Genomic DNA, 14,535 nt, shown 5'->3' on the forward strand with positions numbered 1-14,535 from the left:
GCAGAGGAGAGCGGAGAAGAGCAGAGCAGAGCAGACAAGAACAGAGAAGAGCAGAGAAGAGCAGAGAAGTGCAGAGAAGAGCAGAAGAGATCATAGCAGAGAAGAGCAGAGAAGAGCATAGAAGAGCAGAGAAGAGCACAGCAGAGGTGTGCAGAGCAGAGTAGAGCGGAGAAGAGCAGAGCAGAGAAGAGCAGAGAAGAGCAGAGAAATGCAGAGTAGAGCAGTGCAGAGCTGAGCAGAGAAGAGCAGAGAAGAGCAGAGAAGAGCAGAGAAGAGCAGAGAAGAGCAGAGAAGAGCAGAGCAGAGGAGTGCAGAGCAGAGAAGAGCGGAGAAGAGCAGAGCAGAGCAGACAAGAACAGAGAAGAGCAGAGAAGAGCAGAGAAGTGCAGAGAAGAGCAGAAGAGATCATAGCAGAGAAGAGCAGAGAAGAGCATAGAAGAGCAGAGAAGAGCACAGCAGAGGTGTGCAGAGCAGAGTAGAGCGGAGAAGAGCAGAGCAGAGAAGAGCAGAGAAGAGCAGAGAAATGCAGAGTAGAGCAGTGCAGAGCTGAGCAGAGAAGAGCAGAGAAGAGCAGAGAAGAGCAGAGAAGAGCAGAGAAGAGCAGAGCAGAGGAGTGCAGAGCAGAGAAGAGCAAAGAAGAACAGAGCTGAGCAGAGAAGAGCTGAGCAGAGCAAAGAAGAACAGAGCAGAGCAGAGAAGAGCAGAGAAGAGCAGAGCAGAGGAGAGGAGAGCAGATCAGAGCAGAGCAGAGTAGAGCAGTGCAGGGCAGAGAAGAGCAGAGCAGAGCGGAGCAGAGAAGAGCAGAGCAGAGAAGAGCAGAGAAGAGCAGAGAAGAGAAGAGAAGAGAAGAGCAGAGCAGAGAAGAGCAGAGCAGAGCAGAGAAGAGCAGAACAGAGCAGAGCAGGGCAGATAAGAGAAGAGCAGACCAGAGAAGGGCAGAGAAGAGCAGAGGAGCAGAGCAGAGGAGTGCAGAGAAGAAAAGAGCGGAGTAGAGCAGAGCAGAGCAGAGCAGAGCAGAGCTGAACAGAGCAAAGAAGAACAGTGCAGAGCAGAGAAGAGCAGAGAAGAGAAGAGCAGACCAGAGAAGAGCAGAGAAGAGCAGAGAAAAGCAGAGCAGAGCAGCGCAGGGCAGAGAAGAGCAGAGCAGAGCAGTGCAGAGCAGAGCAGAGAAGAGCACAGCAGATCAGAGCAGAGCAGAGAAGTGCCGAGCTGAGCAGAGAAGAGAAGAGCAGAGCAGAGCAGTGCAGAGCAGAGAAGAGCAGAGCGGATCAGAGCAGAGCAGAGCAGAGAACAGCAGAGAAAAGCAGAGCAGAGCAGAGCAGAGAAGAGCAGTGCAGAGCGGAGAAGAGAAGAGCAGAGCAGAGAAGAGCAGAGCAGAGCAGTGCAGATCACAGAAGAGAAGAGCAGAGAAGAGCAGAGCAGAGCAGAGCAGTGCAGAGCAGAGAAGAGCAGGGTAGAGCACAGCAGAGGAGTGCAGAGAAGAAAGGAGCGGGGAAGAGCAGAGCAGAGAAGAGCAGAGCAGAGCAGTGAAGAGCAGAGAAAAGCAGATCAGACGAGCGCAGGGCAGAGAAAAGCAGAGCAGAGAAGAGCAGAGCAGAGAAGAGCAGAGCAGAGAAGAGAAGAGCAGACCAGAACAGAGCAGACCACTGAAGAGCAGAGAAGAGAAGAGCAGGGCAGAGCAGTGCAGAGCAGAGAAGAGCAGAAGAGAGCAGAGCAGGGCAGAGAAGAGAAGAGCAGAGCAGGGAAGGTCAGAGAAGAGCAGGGAAGAGCAGAGCATAGGAGTGCAGAGCAGAGAAGAACAGAGAAGAGCAGAGCAGAGAAGAGCAGAGCAGAGCAGAGCAGAGAAGAGCAGAGCAGAGAAGAGCAGAGCAGAGAAGAGCAGAGCAGAGCAGAGCAGAGTAGAGCAGAGCAGAGCAGAACAGAGCAAAGAAGAACAGTGCAGAGCAGAGAAGAGCAGAGAAGAGCAGAGCAGAGAAGAGCAGAGAAGAGCAGAGAAAAGCAGAGCAGAGCAGCGCAGGGCAGAGAAGAGCAGAGCAGAGAAGAGCAGAGCAGAGCAGTGCAGAGCAGAGCAGAGCAGTGCAGAGAAGAGCAGAGAAGAGCAGAGCAGAGCAGAGAAGGGCCGAGCAGATCAGAGAAGAGCAGAGCAGAAAAGGGCAGAGCAGAGCAGAGCAGAGAAGAGCAGAGCAGAGTAGAGTAGAGCAGAGAAGAGCAAAGCAGAGCAGAGCTGGGAAGAGCAGAGCAGAGCAGAGAAGAGCAGAGCAGAGAAGAGCAGAGCAGAGAAGATCAGACAAGGGCAGAGCAGAGCAGAGCAGAGCAGAGAAGAGCACAGCAGTGCAGTGCAGAGCAGAGCAGAGAAGAGCAGAGAAGAGCAGAGCAGAGAAGAGCAGAGACGAGCAGAGCAGAGCAGAGCAGAGCAGAGCAGAGCAGAGAAGAGCAGGGCAGAGAAGAGCAGAGAAGAGCATAGCAGAGCAGAGAAGAGCAGAGACGAGCAGAGCAGAGCAGAGCAGAGCAGAGCAGAGAAGAGCGGAGCAGAGAAGAACAGAGAAGAGCACAACAGAGCATAGAAGAGCAGAGAAGAGCACAGCAGAGGTGTGCAGAGCAGAGTAGAGCGGAGAAGAGCAGAGCAGAGCAGACAAGAACAGAGAAGAGCAGAGAAGAGCAGAGAAGTGCAGAGAAGAGCAGAAGAGATCATAGCAGAGAAGAGCAGAGAAGAGCAGATAAGAGCAGAGATGAGCAGAGGAGAGAAGAGCAGAGAAATGCAGAGAAGAGCAGAAGAGATCATAGCAGAGAAGAGCAGAGAAGAGCAGATAAGAGCAGAGATGAGCAGAGGAGAGAAGAGCAGAGAAATGCAGAGTAGAGCAATGCAGAGCTGAGCAGAGAAGAGCAGAGAAGAGCAGAGAAGAGCAGAGAAGAGCAGAGAAGAGCAGAGAAGAGCAGAGCAGAGGAGTGCAGAGCAGAGAAGAGCGGAGAAGAGCGGAGCAGAGCAGACAAGAACAGAGAAGAGCAGAGAAGAGAAGAGCAGAGCAGAGCAGAGAAGAGCAGTACAGAGCAGAGCAGGGCAGAGAAGAGAAGAGCAGAGCAGGGAAGGTCAGAGAAGAGCTGAGATGAGCAGAGCATAGGAGGGCAGAGCAAAGAAGAACAGAGAAGAGCAGAAAAGAGCAGAGCAGAAGAGAGCAGAGCATAGCAGAGCAGAGAAGTGCAGAGCAGAAAAGAGCAGAGCAGAGAAGAGCAGAGCAGAGCAGTGCAGAGCAGAGAACAGCAGAGCTGAGAAGAGCAGAGCAGAGCAGAGCAGAGCAGTGCAGAGCTGGGAAGAGCAGAGAGGAGCAGGGCAGAGCAGAGCAGAGAAGAGCAGAGAAGAGCAGAGCAGAGGAGAGGAGAACAGATCAGAGCAGAGCAGAGTAGAGCAGAGCAGGGCAGAGAACAGCAGAGCAGAGAAGAGCAGAGAAGAGCTGAGAAGAGTAGAGAAGTGCACAGAAGAGCAGAGAAGAGCAGTGAAGAGCACAGAAGAGCACAGAAGAGCAGAGAATAGCTGAGAAGAGCAGAGAAGAGCAGAGAAGAGCAGAGAAGAGCAGAGGATAGCAGAGGAGAGCAGAGAAGAGCAGAGAAGAGCAGAGAAGAGCAGAGAAGAGCAGAGAAGAGCAGAGAAGAGGACAGGGGAGCAGAGAAGAGCAGAGAAGAGCAGAGCAGAGCAGAGCAGAGCAGAGCAGAGCAGAGCAGAGCAGAGCAGAGCAGAGAAGAGCAGAACAGAGCAGAGCAGAGCAGGGCAGAGAAGAGAAGAGCAGAGCAGGGAAGGTCAGAGAAGAGCAGAGAAGAGCATAGCAGAGGAGAGGAGAGCAGATCAGATCAGAGCAGAGTAGAGCAGAGCAGGGCTGAGAAGAGCAGAGCAGAGCAGAGAAGAGCAGACCACTGAAGAGCAGAGAAGAGCAGAGCAGAGCAGAGAAGAGCAGTCCAGAGCAGAGCAGACCACTGAAGAGCAGAGAAGAGAAGAGCAGAGCAGAGCAGTTCAGAGCAGAGCAGAGAAGAGCAGAGAAGGGCAGAGCAGAGCATAGAAGAGCAGAAGAGAGCAGAGCAGGGCAGATATGAGAAGAGCAGACCAGAGAAGGGCAGAGAAGAGCAGAGGACCAGAGCAGAGGAGTGCAGAGAAGAAAAGAGCGGAGTAGAGCAGAGCAGAGCAGAGAAGAGCAGAGAAGAGCAGAGAAGAGTAGAGAAGAGGACAGGGGAGCAGAGAAGAGCAGAGAAGAGCAGAGCAGAGCAGAGAAGAGCAGAACAGAGCAGAGCAGGGCAGAGAAGAGAAGAGCAGAGCAGGGAAGGTCAGAGAAGAGCAGAGAAGAGCATAGCAGAGGAGAGGAGAGCAGATCAGATCAGAGCAGAGTAGAGCAGAGCAGGGCTGAGAAGAGCAGAGCAGAGCGGGGCAGAGAAGAGCAGAGCAGAGAAGAGAAGTGCAGAGCAGAGAAGAGCAGAGCAGAGCAGAGAAGAGCAGACCACTGAAGAGCATAGAAGAGCAGATCAGAGCAGAGAAGAGCAGAGCAGACCACTGAAGAGCAGAGAAGTGCAGAGCAGAGCAGAGAAGAGCAGAGAAGGGCAGAGCAGTGCAGAGAAGAGCAGAACAGAGCAGAGCAGGACAGATAAGAGAAGAGCAGACCAGAGAAGGGCAGAGAAGAGCAGAGGAGCAGAGCAGAGGAGTGCAGAGAAGAAAAGAGCGGAGTAGAGCAGAGCAGAGCAGAGAAGTGCAGAGCAGAGCAGAGTAGAGCAGAGCAGAGCAGAACAGAGCAAAGAAGAACAGTGCAGAGCAGAGAAGAGCAGAGAAGAGAAGAGCAGAGCAGAGAAGAGAAGAGCAGAGCAGAGAAGAGCAGAGAAGAGCAGAGAAAAGCAGAGGAGAGCAGCGCAGGGCAGAGAAGAGCAGAGCAGAGCAGTGCAGAGCAGAGAACAGCAGAGAAAAGCAGAGCAGAGCAGAGCAGAGCAGAGAAGAGCAGTGCAGAGCGGAGCAGAGAAGAGCAGAGCAGGGAAGAGCAGAGCAGAGCAGTGCAGAGCAGAGAAGAGAAGAGCAGAGAAGAGCAGAGCAGAGCAGAGCAGTGCAGAGCAGAGCAGAGCAAAGAAGAACAGTGCAGAGCAGAGAAGAGCAGAGAAGAGAAGAGCAGAGCAGAGCGGAGCAGAGAAGAGCAGAGCAGAGAAGAGCAGAGCAGAGCAGTGCAGAGCAGAGCAGAGCAGTGCAGAGAAGAGCAGAGCAGTGCAGAGAAGAGCAGAGAAGTGCAGAGCAGGTCAGAGCAGAGCAGAGCAGAGAAGGGCCGTGCAGATCAGAGAAGAGCAGAGCAGAAAATGGCAGAGCAGAGCAGAGCAGAGAAGAGCAGAGCAGAGAAGAGCAGAGCAGAGCAAAGAAGAACAGAGCAGAGCAGAGAAGAGAAGAGAAGAGCAGAGCAGAGCAGAGCAGAGCAGAGAACAGCAGAGCAGAGAAATGCAGAGCAGAGCAGAGCAGAGCAGTGCAGAGCAGGGAAGAGCAGAGAAGAGCAGAGCAGAGAAGAGCAGAGAAGAGCAGAGCAGAGCAGAGGAGAGGGGAGCAGATCAGAGCAGAGCAGAGTAGAGCAGAGCAGGGCAGAGAAGAGCAGAGAAGAGCAGAGAAGAGCTGAGAAGAGTTGAGAAGTGCACAGAAGAGCAGAGAAGAGCAGAGAAGAGCACAGAAGAGCACAGAAGAGCAGAGAATAGCTGAGAAGTGCAGAGAAGAGCAGAGAAGAGCAGAGAAGAGCAGAGAAGCGCAGAGAAGAGTAGAGAAGAGGACAGTGGAGCAGAGAAGAGCAGAGAAGAGCAGAGAAGAGCAGCGCATAGCAGAGAAGAGCAGAGCAGGGCAGAGAAGAGCCGAGCAGAGAAGAGCAGAGAAGAGCAGAGAAGAGAAGTGCAGAGTAGAGAAGAGCAGGCCAGAGCAGAGCAGACCACTGAAGAGCACAGAAGAGAAGAGCAGAGCAGAGCAGTGAATAGCAGAGCAGAGAAGAGTAGGGCCGAGCAGAGCAGAGACGAGCAGAGCAGAAAGGGGCAGAGCAGAGCATAGCAGAGAAGAAAAGAGCAGAGTAGAGCAGAGCAGAGCAGAGAACAGCAGAGAAAAGCAGAGCAGAGCAGAGCAGAGAAGAGAAGAGCAGAGCAGAGAAGAGCAGATCAGAGCAGTGCAGATCACAGAAGAGAAGAGCAGAGAAGAGCAGAGCAGTGCAGAGCAGAGAAGAGCAGGGTAGAGCACAGCAGAGGAGTGCAGAGAAGAAAAGAGCGGGGAAGAGCAGAGCAGAGAAGAGCAGAGCAGAGCAGTGAAGAGCAGAGAAAAGCAGATCAGACGAGCGCAGGACAGAGAAAAGCAGAGCAGAGAAGAGCAGAGCAGAGAAGAGAAGAGCAGACCAGAACAGAGCAGACCACTGAAGAGCAGAGAAGAGAAGAGCAGGGCAGAGCAGTGCAGAGCAGAGAAGAGCAGAAGAGAGCAGAGCAGGGCAGAGAAGAGAAGAGCAGAGCAGGGAAGGTCAGAGAAGAGCAGGGAAGAGCAGAGCATAGGAGTGCAGAGCAGAGAAGAACAGAGAAGAGCAGAGCAGAGAAGAGCAGAGCAGAGCAGAGCAGAGAAGTGCAGAGCAGAGAAGAGCAGAGCAGAGAAGAGCAGAGCAGAGAAGAGCAGAGCAGAGCAGAGCAGAGTAGAGCAGAGCAGAGCAGAACAGAGCAAAGAAGAACAGTGCAGAGCAGAGAAGAGCAGAGAAGAGCAGAGAAGAGCAGAGCAGAGAAGAGCAGAGAAGAGCAGAGAAAAGCAGAGCAGAGCAGCGCAGGGCAGAGAAAAGCAGAGCAGAGAAGAGCAGAGCAGAGCAGAGCAGAGCAGAGCATAGCAGAGCAGAGAAGAGCAGAGACGAGCAGAGCAGAGCAGAGCAGAGCAGAGCAGAGCAGAGAAGAGCAGAGAAGAGCAGAGATGAGCAGAGAAGAGCGGAGACGAGCAGAGCAGAGCAGAGCAGAGCAGAGAAGAGCAGAGCAGAGAAGAGCAGAGAAGAGCAGAGAAGAGCAGAGAAGAGCAGAGAAGAGCAGAGAAGAGCAGAGAAGAGCAGAGCAGAGAAGAGCAGAGCAGAGACGAGCAGAGAAGAGCAGAGCAGAGCAGAGCAGAGCAGAGCAGAGAAGAGCAGAGCAGAGAAGAGCAGGGCAGAGAAGAACAGAGAAGAGCATAGCAGAGCAGAGAAGAGCAGAGAAGAGAAGAGCAGAGCAGAGCAGGGCAGAGAAGAGCAGAGCAGAGCAGAGCAGAGCAGAGACGAGCAGAGCAGAGCAGAGAAGAGCAGAGAAGAGCAGAGCAGAGAAGAGCAGAGAAGAGCAGAGATGAGCAGAGAAGAGCGGAGAAGAGCAGAGCAAAGCAGAGAAGAGCAGAGCAGAGAAGAGCAGAGACGAGCAGAGCAGAGCAGAGAAGAGCAGAGAAGAGCAGAGCAGAGCAGAGAAGAGCAGAGAAGAGCAGAGATGAGCAGAGAAGAGCGGAGAAGAGCAGAGCAAAGCAGAGAAGAGCAGAGGAGAGAAGAGGAGAGAAGAGCAGACAGATCAGAGCAGAGAAGAGCAGAGAAGAGCGGAGCAGAGAAGAACAGAGAAGAGCACAGCAGAGCAGAGCAGAGAAGTGCAGAGCAGAGGAGAGCAGAGCAGAGAAGAGCAGAGCAGAGCAGAGCAGAGTAGAGCAGAGCAGAGCAGAACAGAGCAAAGAAGAACAGTGCAGAACAGTGCAGAGCAGAGAAGAGCAGAGAAGAGCAGAGCAGAGAAGAGCAGAGAAAAGCAGAACAGAGCAGCGCAGGGCAGAGAAGAGCAGAGCAGAGCAGTGCAGAGCAGAGCAGAGCAGTACAGAGAAGAGCAGAGAAGAGCAGAGCAGGTCAGAAAAGAGCAGAGCAGAGAAGGGCCGAGCAGATCAGAGAAGAGCAGAGCAGAGCAGAAAAGGGCAGAGCAGAGCAGAGCAGAGAAGAGCAGAGCAGAGCAGAGGAGAGGAGAGCAGATCAGAGCAGAGCAGAGTAGAGCAGAGCAGGGCAGAGAAGAGCAGAGAAGAGCAGAGAAGAGCTGAGAAGAGTAGAGAAGTGCACAGAAGAGCAGAGAAGAGCAGAGAAGAGCACAGCAGAGATGAGCAGAGCATAGCAGTGCAGTGCAGAGAAGAGCAGAGAAGAGCAGAGAAGAGCAGAGAAGAGCATAGCAGAGCAGTGCAGAGAAGAGCAGAGAAGAGCAGAGAAGAGCATAGCAGAGCAGTGCAGAGCAGAGCAGTGAAGAGCAGAGAAGAGCAGAGAAGGGGAGAGCAGAGCGGAGCAGGGAAGAGCAGAGCAGTACAGAGCAGAGCAGACAAGAGCAGAGGAGAGCAGAGCAGAGAAGAGCAGAGAAGGGCAGAGCAGAGCAGAGAAGAGCAGAACAGAGCAGAACAGGGCAGATAAGAGAAGAGCAGACCAGAGAAGGGCAGAGAAGAGCAGAGGAGCAGAGCAGAGGAGTGCATAGAAGAAAAGAGCGGAGTAGAGCAGAGCAGAGCAGAGAAGTGCAGAGCAGAGAAGAGCAGCGAAGAGCAGAGAAAATCAGAGCAGAGCAGCGCAGGGCAGAGAAGAGCACAGCAGATCAGAGCAGAGCAGAGAAGTGCCGAGCTGAGCAGAGAAGAGAAGAGCAGAGCAGTGCAGAGCAGAGAACAGCAGAGAAAAGCAGAGCAGAGCAGAGCAGAGCAGAGAAGAGCAGTGCAGAGCGGAGCAGAGAAGAGCAGAGCAGAGCAGAGAAGAGCAGACCACTGAAGAGCAGAGAAGAGAAGAGCAGAGCAGAGCAGTGCAGAGCAGAGCAGAGAAGAGCAGAGAAGTGCAGAGCAGAGCAGCGAAGAGCAGAACAGAGCAGGGCAGAGAAGAGAAGAGCAGAGCAGGGAAGGTCAGAGAAGAGCAGAGAAGAGCAGAGCAGAGGAGTGCAGAGCAGAGAAGAGCAGATTACAGCAGAGCAGAGAAGAGCAGACCAGAGCGGAGTAGGGGACTATAGAGCAGTGCAGAGAATAGCAGAGCAGAGCAGTGCAGAGAAGAGCAGTGAAGAGCAGAGCAGGTCAGAGCAGAGCAGAGCAGAGAAGGGCCGAGCAGAGCAGAGAAGAGCAGAGCAGAAAAGGGCAGAGCAGAGAAAAGCAGATCAGAGGAGCGCAGGGCAGAGAAGACCAGAGCAGAGAAGAGGAGGGCAGAGCAGAGAAGAGCAGACCACTGAAGAGCAGAGAAGAGAAGTGTAGAGCAGAGCAGTGCAGAGCAGAGAAGAGCAGAGAAGTGCAGAGCAGAGCAGCGAAGAGCAGAACAGAGCAGGGCAGAGAAGAGAAGAGCAGAGCAGGGAAGGTCAGAGAAGAGCAGAGCAGAGGAGTGCAGAGCAGAGAAGAGCAGAGCAGGTCAGAGCAGAGCAGAGCAGAGAAGAGCCGAGCAGATCAGAGAAGAGCAGAGCAGAAAAGGGCAGAGCAGAGCAGAGCAGAGAAGAGCAGAGCAGAGTAGAGCAGAGAAGAACAGTGCAGAGCAGAGAAGAGCAGAGCAGAGCAAAGAAGAACAGAGCAGAGCAGAGAAGAGCAGAGAAGAGAAGAGCAGAGCAGAGCAGAGAAGAGCAGAACAGAGCAGAGCAGGGCAGACAAGAGAAGAGCAGAGCAGCGCAGGGCAGAGAAGAGCAGAGCAGAGCAGTGCAGAGCAGAGCAGAGAAGAGCAGAGTAGAGCAGTGAAGAGCAGAGAAGGGCAGAGCAGAGCAGAGAAGAGCAGAGGAGAGCACAGCAGAGAAGAGCAGAGAAAAGCAGATCAGAGGAGCGCAGGGCAGAGAAGAGCAGAACAGAGAAGAGCAGAGCAGAGAAGAGAAGAGCAGACCCCTGAAGAGCAGAGAAGAGAAGAGCAGAGCAGAGAAGAGCAGAGAAGAGCAGAGAAAAGCAGAGCAGAGCAGCGCAGGGCAGAGAAGAGCAGAGCAGAGAAGAGCATTGAAGAGCAGAGAAATGCAGAGTAGAGCAGTGCAGAGCTGAGCAGAGAAGAGCAGAGAAGAGCAGAGAAGAGCAGAGAAGAGCAGAGAAGAGCAGAGAAGAGCAGAGAAGAGCAGAGCAGAGGAGTGCAGAGCAGAGAAGAGCGGAGAAGAGCAGAGCAGAGCAGACAAGAACAGAGAAGAGCAGAGAAGAGCAGAGAAGTGCAGAGAAGAGCAGAAGAGATCATAGCAGAGAAGAGCAGAGAAGAGCAGATAAGAGCAGAGATGAGCAGAGGAGAGAAGAGCAGAGAAATGCAGAGTAGAGCAGTGCTGAGCTGAGCAGAGAAGAGCAGAGAAGAGCAGAGAAGAGCAGAGAAGAGCAGAGAAGAGCAGAGAAGAGCAGAGCAGAGCAGAGCAGAGAAGAGCAGTACAGAGCAGAGCAGGGCAGAGAAGAGAAGAGCAGAGCAGGGAAGGTCAGAGAAGAGCTGAGAAGAGCAGAGCATAGGAGTGCAGAGCAAAGAAGAACAGAGAAGAGCAGAAAAGAGCAGAGCAGAAGAGAGCAGAGCATAGCAGAGCAGAGAAGTGCAGAGCAGAAAAGAGCAGAGCAGAGAAGAGCAGAGCAGAGCAGTGCAGAGCAGAGAACAGCAGAGCTGAGAAGAGCAGAGCAGAGCAGAGCAGAGCAGTGCAGAGCTGGGAAGAGCAGAGAGGAGCAGGGCAGAGCAGAGCAGAGAAGAGCAGAGAAGAGCAGAGCAGAGGAGAGGAGAACAGATCAGAGCAGAGCAGAGCAGAGTAGAGCAGAGCAGGGCAGAGAACAGCAGAGCAGAGAAGAGCAGAGAAGAGCTGAGAAGAGTAGAGAAGTGCACAGAAGAGCAGAGAAGAGCAGTGAAGAGCACAGAAGAGCAGAGAATAGCTGAGAAGAGCAGAGAAGAGCAGAGAAGAGCAAAGAAGAGCAGAGAAGAGCAGAGGATAGCAGAGGAGAGCAGAGAAGAGCAGAGAAGAGCAGAGAAGAGCAGAGAAGAGCAGAGAAGAGCAGAGAAGAGCAGAGAAGAGCAGAGAAGAGGACAGGGGAGCAGAGAAGAGCAGAGAAGAGCAGAGCAGAGCAGAGCAGAGCAGAGCAGAGCAGAGCAGAGCAGAGAAGAGCAGAACAGAGCAGAGCAGGGCAGAGAAGAGCAGAGAAGAGCATAGCAGAGCAGAGAAGAGCAGAGACGAGCAGAGCAGAGCAGAGCAGAGCAGAGCAGAGAAGAGCAGAGAAGAGCAGAGCAGGGCTGAGAAGAGCAGAGCAGAGCAGAGAAGAGCAGACCACTGAAGAGCAGAGAAGAGCAGAGCAGAGCAGAGAAGAGCAGTCCAGAGCAGAGCATACCACTGAAGAGCAGAGAAGAGAAGAGCAGAGCAGAGCAGTTCAGAGCAGAGCAGAGAAGAGCAGAGAAGGGCAGAGCAGAGCATAGAAGAGCAGAAGAGAGCAGAGCAGGGCAGATATGAGAAGAGCAGACCAGAGAAGGGCAGAGAAGAGCAGAGGACCAGAGCAGAGGAGTGCAGAGAAGAAAAGAGCGGAGTAGAGCAGAGCAGAGCAGAGAAGAGCAGAGAAGAGCAGAGAAGAGTAGAGAAGAGGACAGGGGAGCAGAGAAGAGCAGAGAAGAGCAGAGCAGAGCAGAGAAGAGCAGAACAGAGCAGAGCAGGGCAGAGAAGAGAAGAGCAGAGCAAAGAAGAACAGAGCAGAGCAGAGAAGAGCAGAGCAGAGCAGAGAAGAACAGAGCAGAGCAGAGAAGAGAAGAGCAGGGCAGAGCAGTGCAGAGCAGAGAAGAGCAGAAGAGAGCAGAGCAGGGCAGAGAAGAGAAGAGCAGAGCAGGGAAGGTCAGAGAAGAGCAGGGAAGAGCAGAGCATAGGAGTGCAGAGCAGAGAAGAACAGAGAAGAGCAGAGCAGAGAAGAGCAGAGCAGAGCAGAGCAGAGAAGTGCAGAGCAGAGAAGAGCAGAGCAGAGAAGAGCAGAGTAGAGCAGAGCAGAGCAGAACAGAGCAAAGAAGAACAGTGCAGAGCAGAGAAGAGCAGAGAAGAGCAGAGCAGAGAAGAGCAGAGAAGAGCAGAGAAAAGCAGAGCAGAGCAGAGCAGAGCAGCGCAGGGCAGAGAAGAGCAGAGCAGAGAAGAGCAGAGCAGAGCAGTGCAGAGCAGAGCAGAGCAGTGCAGAGAAGAGCAGAGAAGAGCAGAGCAGAGCAGAGAAGGGCCGAGCAGATCAGAGAAGAGCAGAGCAGAAAAGGGCAGAGCAGAGCAGAGCAGAGAAGAGCAGAGCAGAGTAGAGTAGAGCAGAGAAGAGCAAAGCAGAGCAGAGCTGGGAAGAGCAGAGCAGAGCAGAGAAGAGCAGAGCAGAGAAGAGCAGAGCAGAGAAGAGCAGAGCAGAGAAGATCAGAGAAGGGCAGAGCAGAGCAGAGCAGAGCAGAGAAGAGCACAGCAGTGCAGTGCAGAGCAGAGCAGAGAAGAGCAGAGAAGAGCAGAGCAGAGCAGAGCAGAGCAGAGCAGAGCAGAGCAGAGCAGAGCAGAGAAGAGCAGAGCAGAGAAGAGCAGGGCAGAGAAGAGCAGAGAAGAGCGGAGCAGAGGAGTGCAGAGCAGAGAAGAGCGGAGAAGAGCAGAGCAGAGCAGACAAGAACAGAGAAGAGCAGAGAAGAGCAGAGAAGTGCAGAGAAGAGCAGAAGAGATCATAGCAGAGAAGAGCAGAGAAGAGCATAGAAGAGCAGAGAAGAGCACAGCAGAGGTGTGCAGAGCAGAGTAGAGCGGAGAAGAGCAGAGCAGAGAAGAGCAGAGAAGAGCAGAGAAATGCAGAGTAGAGCAGTGCAGAGCTGAGCAGAGAAGAGCAGAGAAGAGCAGAGAAGAGCAGAGAAGAGCAGAGAAGAGCAGAGAAGAGCAGAGCAGAGGAGAGGAGAGCAGATCAGAGCAGAGCAGAGTAGAGCAGTGCAGGGCAGAGAAGAGCAGAGCAGAGAAGAGCAGAGAAGAGAAGAGCAGAGCAGAGAAGAGCAGAGCAGAGCAGAGCAGAGCAGAGCAGAGCAGAGCAGAGAAGAGCAGAGCAGAGAAGAGCAGGGCAGAGAAGAGCAGAGAAGAGCATAGCAGAGCAGAGAAGAGCAGAGACGAGCAGAGCAGAGCAGAGCAGAGCAGAGCAGAGAAGAGCAGAGAAGAGCAGAGATGAGCAGAGAAGAGCGGAGAAGAGCAGAGAAGAGAAGAGCAGAGCAGAGAAGAGAAGAGCAGAGCAGAGAAGAGCAGAGAAGAGCAGAGAAAAGCAGAGGAGAGCAGCGCAGGGCAGAGAAGAGCAGAGCAGAGCAGTGCAGAGCAGAGAACAGCAGAGAAAAGCAGAGCAGAGCAGAGCAGAGCAGAGAAGAGCAGTGCAGAGCGGAGCAGAGAAGAGCAGAGCAGGGAAGAGCAGAGCAGAGCAGTGCAGAGCAGAGAAGAGAAGAGCAGAGAAGAGCAGAGAAGAGCAGAGCAGAGCAGAGCAAAGAAGAACAGTGCAGAGCAGAGAAGAGCAGAGAAGAGAAGAGCAGAGCAGAGCGGAGCAGAGAAGAGCAGAGCAGAGAAGAGCAGAGCAGAGCAGTGCAGAGCAGAGCAGAGCAGTGCAGAGAAGAGCAGAGAAGTGCAGAGCAGGTCAGAGCAGAGCAGAGCAGAGAAGGGCCGTGCAGATCAGAGAAGAGCAGAGCAGAAAAGGGCAGAGCAGAGCAGAGCAGAGAAGAGCAGAGCAGAGAAGAGCAGAGCAGAGCAAAGAAGAACAGAGCAGAGCAGAGAATAGAAGAGCAGAGCAGAGCAGAGCAGAGAACAGCAGAGCAGAGAAATGCAGAGCAGAGCAGAGCAGAGCAGAGCAGAGCAGTGCAGAGCATGGAAGAGCAGAGAAGAGCAGAGCAGAGAAGAGCAGAGAAGAGCAGAGCAGAGCAGAGCAGAGGAGAGGGGAGCAGATCAGAGCAGAGCAGAGTAGAGCAGAGCAGGGCAGAGAAGAGCAGAGAAGAGCAGAGAAGAGCTGAGAAGAGTTGAGAAGTGCACAGAACAGCAGAGAAGAGCAGAGAAGAGCACAGAAGAGCACAGAAGAGCAGAGAATAGCTGAGAAGAGCAGAGAAGAGCAGAGAAGAGCAGAGAAGAGCAGAGAAGCGCAGAGAAGAGTAGAGAAGAGGACAGTGGAGCAGAGAAGAGCAGAGAAGAGCAGAGCAGAGAAGAGCAGCGCATAGCAGAGAAGAGCAGAGCAGGGCAGAGAAGAGCCGAGCAGAGAAGAGCAGTGAAGAGCAGAGAAGAGAAGTGCAGAGTAGAGAAGAGCAGGCCAGAGCAGAGCAGACCACTGAAGAGCACAGAAGAGAAGAGCAGAGCAGAGCAGTGAATAGCAGAGCAGAGAAGAGTAGGGCCGAGCAGAGCAGAGACGAGCAGAGCAGAAAGGGGCAGAGCAGAGCATAGCAGAGAAGAAAAGAGCAGAGTAGAGCAGAGCAGAGCAGAGAACAGCAGAGAAAAGCAGAGCAGAGCAGAGCAGAGAAGAGCAGAGCAGAGAAGAGCAGATCAGAGCAGTGCAGATCACAGAAGAGGAGAGCAGAGAAGAGCAGAGCAGAGCAGAGCAGTGCAGAGCAGAGAAGAGCAGGGTAGAGCACAGCAGAGGAGTGCAGAGAAGAAAAGAGTGGGGAAGAG

The sequence above is a fragment of the Megalopta genalis genome, chromosome 11, assembly GCF_051020955.1.
Source record: "Megalopta genalis isolate 19385.01 chromosome 11, iyMegGena1_principal, whole genome shotgun sequence".
NCBI lineage: Eukaryota > Metazoa > Arthropoda > Insecta > Hymenoptera > Halictidae > Megalopta > Megalopta genalis.